This window comes from Enhydra lutris, unplaced genomic scaffold (genome assembly GCF_002288905.1).
Source record: "Enhydra lutris kenyoni isolate GAN:26980312 unplaced genomic scaffold, ASM228890v2 scaffoldscaffold3, whole genome shotgun sequence".
Classification (NCBI taxonomy): Eukaryota; Metazoa; Chordata; class Mammalia; order Carnivora; family Mustelidae; genus Enhydra; species Enhydra lutris.
In genome coordinates this window covers 29,700,056-29,706,337 of record NW_019154087.1, presented here as the reverse complement: position 1 = coordinate 29,706,337, position 6,282 = coordinate 29,700,056, and the positions used below count along the sequence as shown (strand labels likewise).

Here is a 6,282-nt window from a genome sequence, read left to right as displayed (position 1 = left end):
TAGTTTTCCACAGATATGTAATACATGCTCCTTTATATCTGATCTTTTGTGTATGCATGAGTTTGTTTCTGGTCTCCAGTCTGCTCCTTTGGTCTTGACATCTGCAAGAACAAGTGTCCCCATCTCGCTCTCCTTTAGCATTGTCTTGGCTCTCCTTATTGAGAAAAGTCATTTGCTTTCCTGCATAGATTTTAGGATCAATTTGTGAAGTTCTCCAAGAATATTCTGTAGTGATTCTGATTAAATTTAGGGGACAATTGAAATCTTTATAGACTGCTCCATAGTTGCCTGTCTTCTCTCTCTTTTCAACATGACAGATGCCACTTTTTTCCCTTGCCAAGGACTTGCTGGTGGGAGGAGAGGCCATGGTTGCACCCATCCAGTGGGTCAAGCTGCTGCTGCAGGTGCAGAATGCCAGCAAGCAAGTCACTGCTGATAAGCAATACAAGAGCTGTATAGACGTCATGCTTTCCATCCTCAGGGAGGAGGGAATCCTGTCCTTCTGGCATGGTAACCCAGCCAACGGCATCAGATGCTTTCCCACCTAGGTTCTCAACTTTGCCTTCAAAGATAAATACAGGGATGCCTGGGTGGCTCAGTCATTAAGTGTCTGCCTTTGGCTCAGGTCATGATCCCAGGGTCCTGGGATCGAGCCCCACATCGGGCTCCCTGCTCGGCGGGAAGCCTGCTTTCCCTCATCCACTCCCACTGCTGTGTTCCCTCTCTCACTGCGTCTCTCTCTGCCAAATAAATAAACAAAATCTTAAAAAAAAAAAAGATACAAAGATAAATACAAGAAGATTCTCCTGGGTGGTGTGGACAAGAGAACCCAGTTTTTGCGCTACTTTGCAGGGAATCTGGATTCAGGTGGTGCTGTGGGGACCACATCCTTGGGTTTTGTGTATCCTCCTGATTTTGCCTGTACCTGTCTAGTAGCTGATGCTGGCAAAGCTGGAGCTAAAAGGGAATTCAGAGGCCTCAGTGACTGCCTGGTTAAGATCTACAAGCCTGGTGAGATGAAGGTTCTGTACCAAGGCTTTAACGTGTCTGTGCAGGGTATTCTTATCTACAGAGCTGCCTACTTCTGTATCTATGACACAGCAAAGGGAATGCTTCTGATCCCAAGAATACTCACATCTTTCTCAGCTGGATGATTGTGCAATCCTTCATAGCACTTGCTGGGTTGACTTCCTGGCCATTGGACACTGTTGGTTACCAGGTGATGGTGCAGTCAGAGTGCAAAGGAACTGACATGACGCATATAGGCACGCCTGACTGCTGGAGGAAGGTTGCTCGTGATGAAGAGGAACCAAAGCTTTTTTCAAGGGTGCATGGTCCAATGTTCTCAGAGGCATGGGTGGTGGTTTTGTGCTTGTTTTGTAGGATGAAATCAAGAAGTTCACATAACTTATTGCCTAGATTCTCCCCTTATGAATAGACCTGTGGTATCATATATCGTATCTTGAGCGGTCTTTTAAGATTTATTTATTTATTTGATAGAGAGAGAGCGTGCATGCAAGCTGGGAAAAGAGCGGAGGGAGAGAAAGAATCTTAAGCAGACTCCACACTGAACAGGGAGCTCAACTTGGCGCTCAATCGCACAACCCTGAGATCATGACCTGAGCTGAAATCATGGGTCAGACGCTTAACTGACTGAGCCACCCAGGCGCCTCTCTCTCGAGCATTCTTTTTTTTTTTTCTCCCCAAAGATTTTATTTATTTATTTAACAGAAAGAGACCACAAGTAGGCAGAGAGGCAGGCAGAGAGAGAGAGAGAGAGAGAGAGGAGGAAGCAGGCTCCCTGGCTGAGCAGAGGGGCTCGATCTCAGGACCCCAAGACCATGACTGAGCCGAAGGCAGAGGCTTAACCCACTGAGCCACCCAGGCGCCCTTCTTTCGAGCATTCTTGATAGACTGTTGGCTGTTTATCAGTGACAACTGTTATTGGTTGAAAATGGGAAGCAGTAATATTCATCTGACCAGTTTTCACCTAAAATCATTTCCATGGTGGTGGGACTCAATTATATTTTTTATTTCAGTCACTCCTGATAAATAAATTTGAAGAAATAAAAAAAATCTCAAAAAACCCCAAACTTTACAGACTGCTTGCTAATTTGTTCCCACTGAATCTGTTCTTCCTGCTCCTGAGCTTATGGCTGCCATTTGAAGACTCTCTCACCCTTCTTGGCAGCTAGTTTTGGCCATGTGTGGTAGAGTACTTGCAAATTGATTGCCATTATATCCTTCCCTGTCTCCACATGCGGCTTTACTGTTCTCCTTTCAGTAAACAGAATATTTCTCCTCCCTTGGAATATGAGCTGACATTACGGCTTGCTTTGCCTAACAGGATGCAGTGGGTATGATACTGGGTCAGTTCTGAGCCTAGGTCTCAATAAGACTTCTGTGCCATCGCTTGCTCATGGACATTTGCCACTGTCTGTGAACAAGCCTGGGCTAGCCTGTTGGATGGCGAGAGACACTGAGTTAGTCACCTCATATCCAGGTTTTGCTGTGTACTAATGGTTTGACCTTAAGTAGTGTGCCCCAGGCTCCCTATCTCTAAAATGAGGATCATAATAATACCTAGGAAATAGTGTTGTTGTAAGGATTAAGTAAGTTAACATATGTAAAGCACCTAGAGGAGGGCCTCGCACCTCACAGTCTCTCTGAGGGTCTGTTATTACTATTATAATGGAAAATGCACATCTTGGGCTTATATGGAGAAAAACAAAACCATTTGCCTAGAATATAGACTGCGTGATGAGTTGGGAAGAAAGCGCTGGAAAGGTAGGAAAGAGCAAGGCTGTGGTCGCCTTGAATGCCTGCCTCTTATACAAGGATTTTTATTCTACAGATATTAGGGAACCATTGCAAGTGTTGAGCATTTAAGAAACATCGTCAGAGTATGCAAATATTCAGATAAGTTCTCACATTAAATAGTCTCCCATAATTTTATCAGTCTCTCTAACTGGAGACTTCTTGGAGATACATTTGATGGCAAGGAATCCTGAAGTGTTCATTTATTTTGGGATGGGGATAGTTGGATGGGTCTGCCGATATTCACATGGTTGAACAGCTATTGCTTTTGCAATGAAAGCAAAAGAATCTGGTGCAGTTTATGTTTAAGAACTGGGCAACTTACAGCGGGCCATGAAGCAGTCTTGGAGACATATGTCCTTGGTCATTGCCAGAACTGTGACAAAGAGTCAATATGTTTACATACATCTTCAATAGATATTGATTTTACCTGCATTTTATGCAAGAAATGAAATAAGCAAAGGGAAGACATGATCCTCACTGTTCTGAAGCGTATAGTCCATTGAGCTATAAAGACACATAGCTCCTGTGTGTTAATAGCATGATGAATCCTACACAATAAGAACAACCATTGGATGTTTGGATTTAGAAAGACGTGAAAGTTGAGATCTGGTGGATGATTCAGAATTTGCCAGAGAGGAGGAGGTGGTGGGTTTTAGACAGAGGCAACAGAACGCATCGAGGCCTGAAAGCAAGGAAAAACACGGAGAAGATTTTATAAATCTGTATATATGGGTGGGGATATCATTTGTCGATATTAGTATTCTTATATTATATAAATATATTATATAAATATATTATATAAATATATTAACATATAATATATGTGTGGCTCCTGAAGTTACATTAGGGACAGTGTCACAAAACCAGGTGGGCTGTATGAAACCCGCAGGCTGTGGGTTGTTTATCAATGTATTAGTCTTACCTAAACTACCTTTGGTAGGGGAAACACACCAAAGAAATAGATCTCTAAGAGCCTAAAGAGGTAGTGTGAGGAACAGGGGGGGCAGTCCCCAAAGGTGCCACTTTGGCATAGTTATTATTTTGAATTAAAGTTACTTAAGAAACAGCCAGTGCAAGAATGCTTGGACTACTCCTGGCTTTCTCCGGAAATCGGGAAATAAATCTCCCATGGCAAACATCCCCTCCCTGCCCAGCAAAGTGGAGGAACATCCATTTTGTCAGAGATGGAGAATTCAGGGCTAAAGAAGCCTATCTGAACAAATCCCATTACTTTTACTAATTTGCTACTCCAGCTTCCCGCCCAAATTCTGTTTGGAACCCCTTACTCATTGAAGCTCTCAAACACGAATTTTCTTTCTTCTGTCAGTTCCTCATAGATTTATGTTTCCTTGTCTAAAAAGTATAAAAATATCTGCCTTGGTCATTTCTTTAGGTCTCAACTTTATTATTTGTCTTCTGTGTGCATGTAATTAAACTCTTTATGACTTTGAAACCTAAGTGAGAAACAAGGATATCCATGGAAACATATCCAGGATTTGGATGCAGAAGGAAAAGGGGTCAAGCTAGAGTCTTAGGAGTTGTGTCAACCAATTCACGGGTAGGGGGTTTTGTGTACTATTTAAATGTATGTATACTGCCAGACACAGTGAATTTCAAGTATAAGGTGCTCAAGGGTGTTTGGTTTTATAATATTAGATTAACCAACTGTTCTCTAATGCTTTATGCTAGTCGCTCTACTTGGCATACAGTAAGTCCTTAATAAATATTAGCTGCTATTATCATTTTATCATTGTTAAGAACAACATGTGATTCAGGGCGCCTGGGTGGCTCAGTCGGTTAAACGATGGACTCTTGATTTTGGCTCAGGTCATGATCTCAGGGTCTTGAGATCAAGCCCCATATCAAGCTCCATGCTGGTCATGGAGCCTGCTTAAGATTCTCTTTCCCTCTGCCCCTTCACCCTGCCTATCCTACTTTCTCTCATGCTCACATACTCTCTCAAAAAAAAAAAAAAATTAAAAAAATAATAATAATAAAGAACAACATATGATTCAAAGTAATATAACAATAGAATCATGCAGAAGGCCGCAGTTGGAAAACACTGCAAGTGTAGTTGGCTCTTGATTCTTTTTTCTCCCTCCCATAGTTATTTTATTATTCATGGCTGTTTTTACACAAAGAGGATGCAGAAGATGTGATTCAGCTCCAGTGGAAGATCAGTGTTGGGAGTTGTATAATTCTGATCCCCTGAACAAGCCCCAGTTCCATCACCTCTCCAAAACAGGGAGTGCTGGTGAATTACACATCAGGGTATTTTCCGATAAAGCTGCTGATAGGGGACTGCTTGAGTTACAGCACTGAAACTGTTGTCTACATTACTAAAATTAGTCAGATTGGCTCAAACATTAAAGCAAGGCTGCTACTCTGGTTAGAGTGTATTTAAGAAATATATTCTAGGATGGATCAATGCAAAAATGTAAGTATAGCTACACATAAATTTGGGAAGAAAAAATACCCAGATTCTAGATCTATTGGGAAGACCTAAAAACAGAAATAAAACAAACCCTCCTCTCCTACTCTTCCATCCCTAAGTTCATCAATACAAGAACTGCCCCCTCCCAAAAAAACTTCACACTTTCCACATTATGAAGAAGGAAAAAAATTATATTTTATTTTATTATTTGGCAGATGAAATGGAAAGAGAAGTTTATAGTGAGTCATATATGTTGTATTTATCATAAATAGATTTTTTTCAGGGAAATTTGTACCACGTTTATGAAGCACAGAATTTAAATAGTGTAACATATTTATTGGGCATCCTGTAAATACAGATACTAAGCAAGAAGTACAGGGGATACTAGGGACACAGCTGGGAACCACAGACCAGCTGGCTTGCTGTTTAAAGGAGGAGATAATCAGGAATCAAATAACCACACAAGGAAATGTCAGAATGTAAGTGTGGTAAATGCTACAGATGAGAAACATATGCTCTACCGAGATCAGGTAGTGGTACCTTTGACCCTGTTTGGGATAGGAAGGGTTGACTAAGTTCTGGAGGATAAACAGGAATTAATTAGATACAGAGGGTGGGCTGTGGGGCTGGAGGACAGTGACCCAGAGAAGAAGAGCACATGCAAAGACTTTCTGTTGGGAGGCTCTGGGAGCGGGACCGTACAGCAGAGTTCAGGGTGTGGGAGTAAGCACTGAGCACAGAGCAAGGGGGGGACTACACAGATAGGTAGAAGGTAGTAATAAAACCCTAAATTTAAGCTTGCCCATGACTACTTTGAACAAAGGACTACATTTCTCAACTCTTTTGTGGCTAACTTTTGTCCAGTGAAATTTAAGCAGATATACTGATGGCAACTTCCAGAAAGTGTCTTTAAAATGGAAAGACATGTCCTTTCCCAACTTTTGTCCATCCTTTCTGTTGGTAAAAATTTGGAGAGAGCAGTCATTTTGAAACATGAAGTAACCTTGGGATAGAAGTCCCCTGGTTGG

General features: G+C 41.8%; 1 pseudogene; it reads left to right on the top strand.

The window, feature by feature from the left end:
* Positions 1 to 365: 365 nt before the first annotated feature.
* LOC111152721 lies at positions 366 to 1,383 on the top strand (annotated as a pseudogene).
* Positions 1,384 to 6,282: the final 4,899 nt, after the last annotated feature.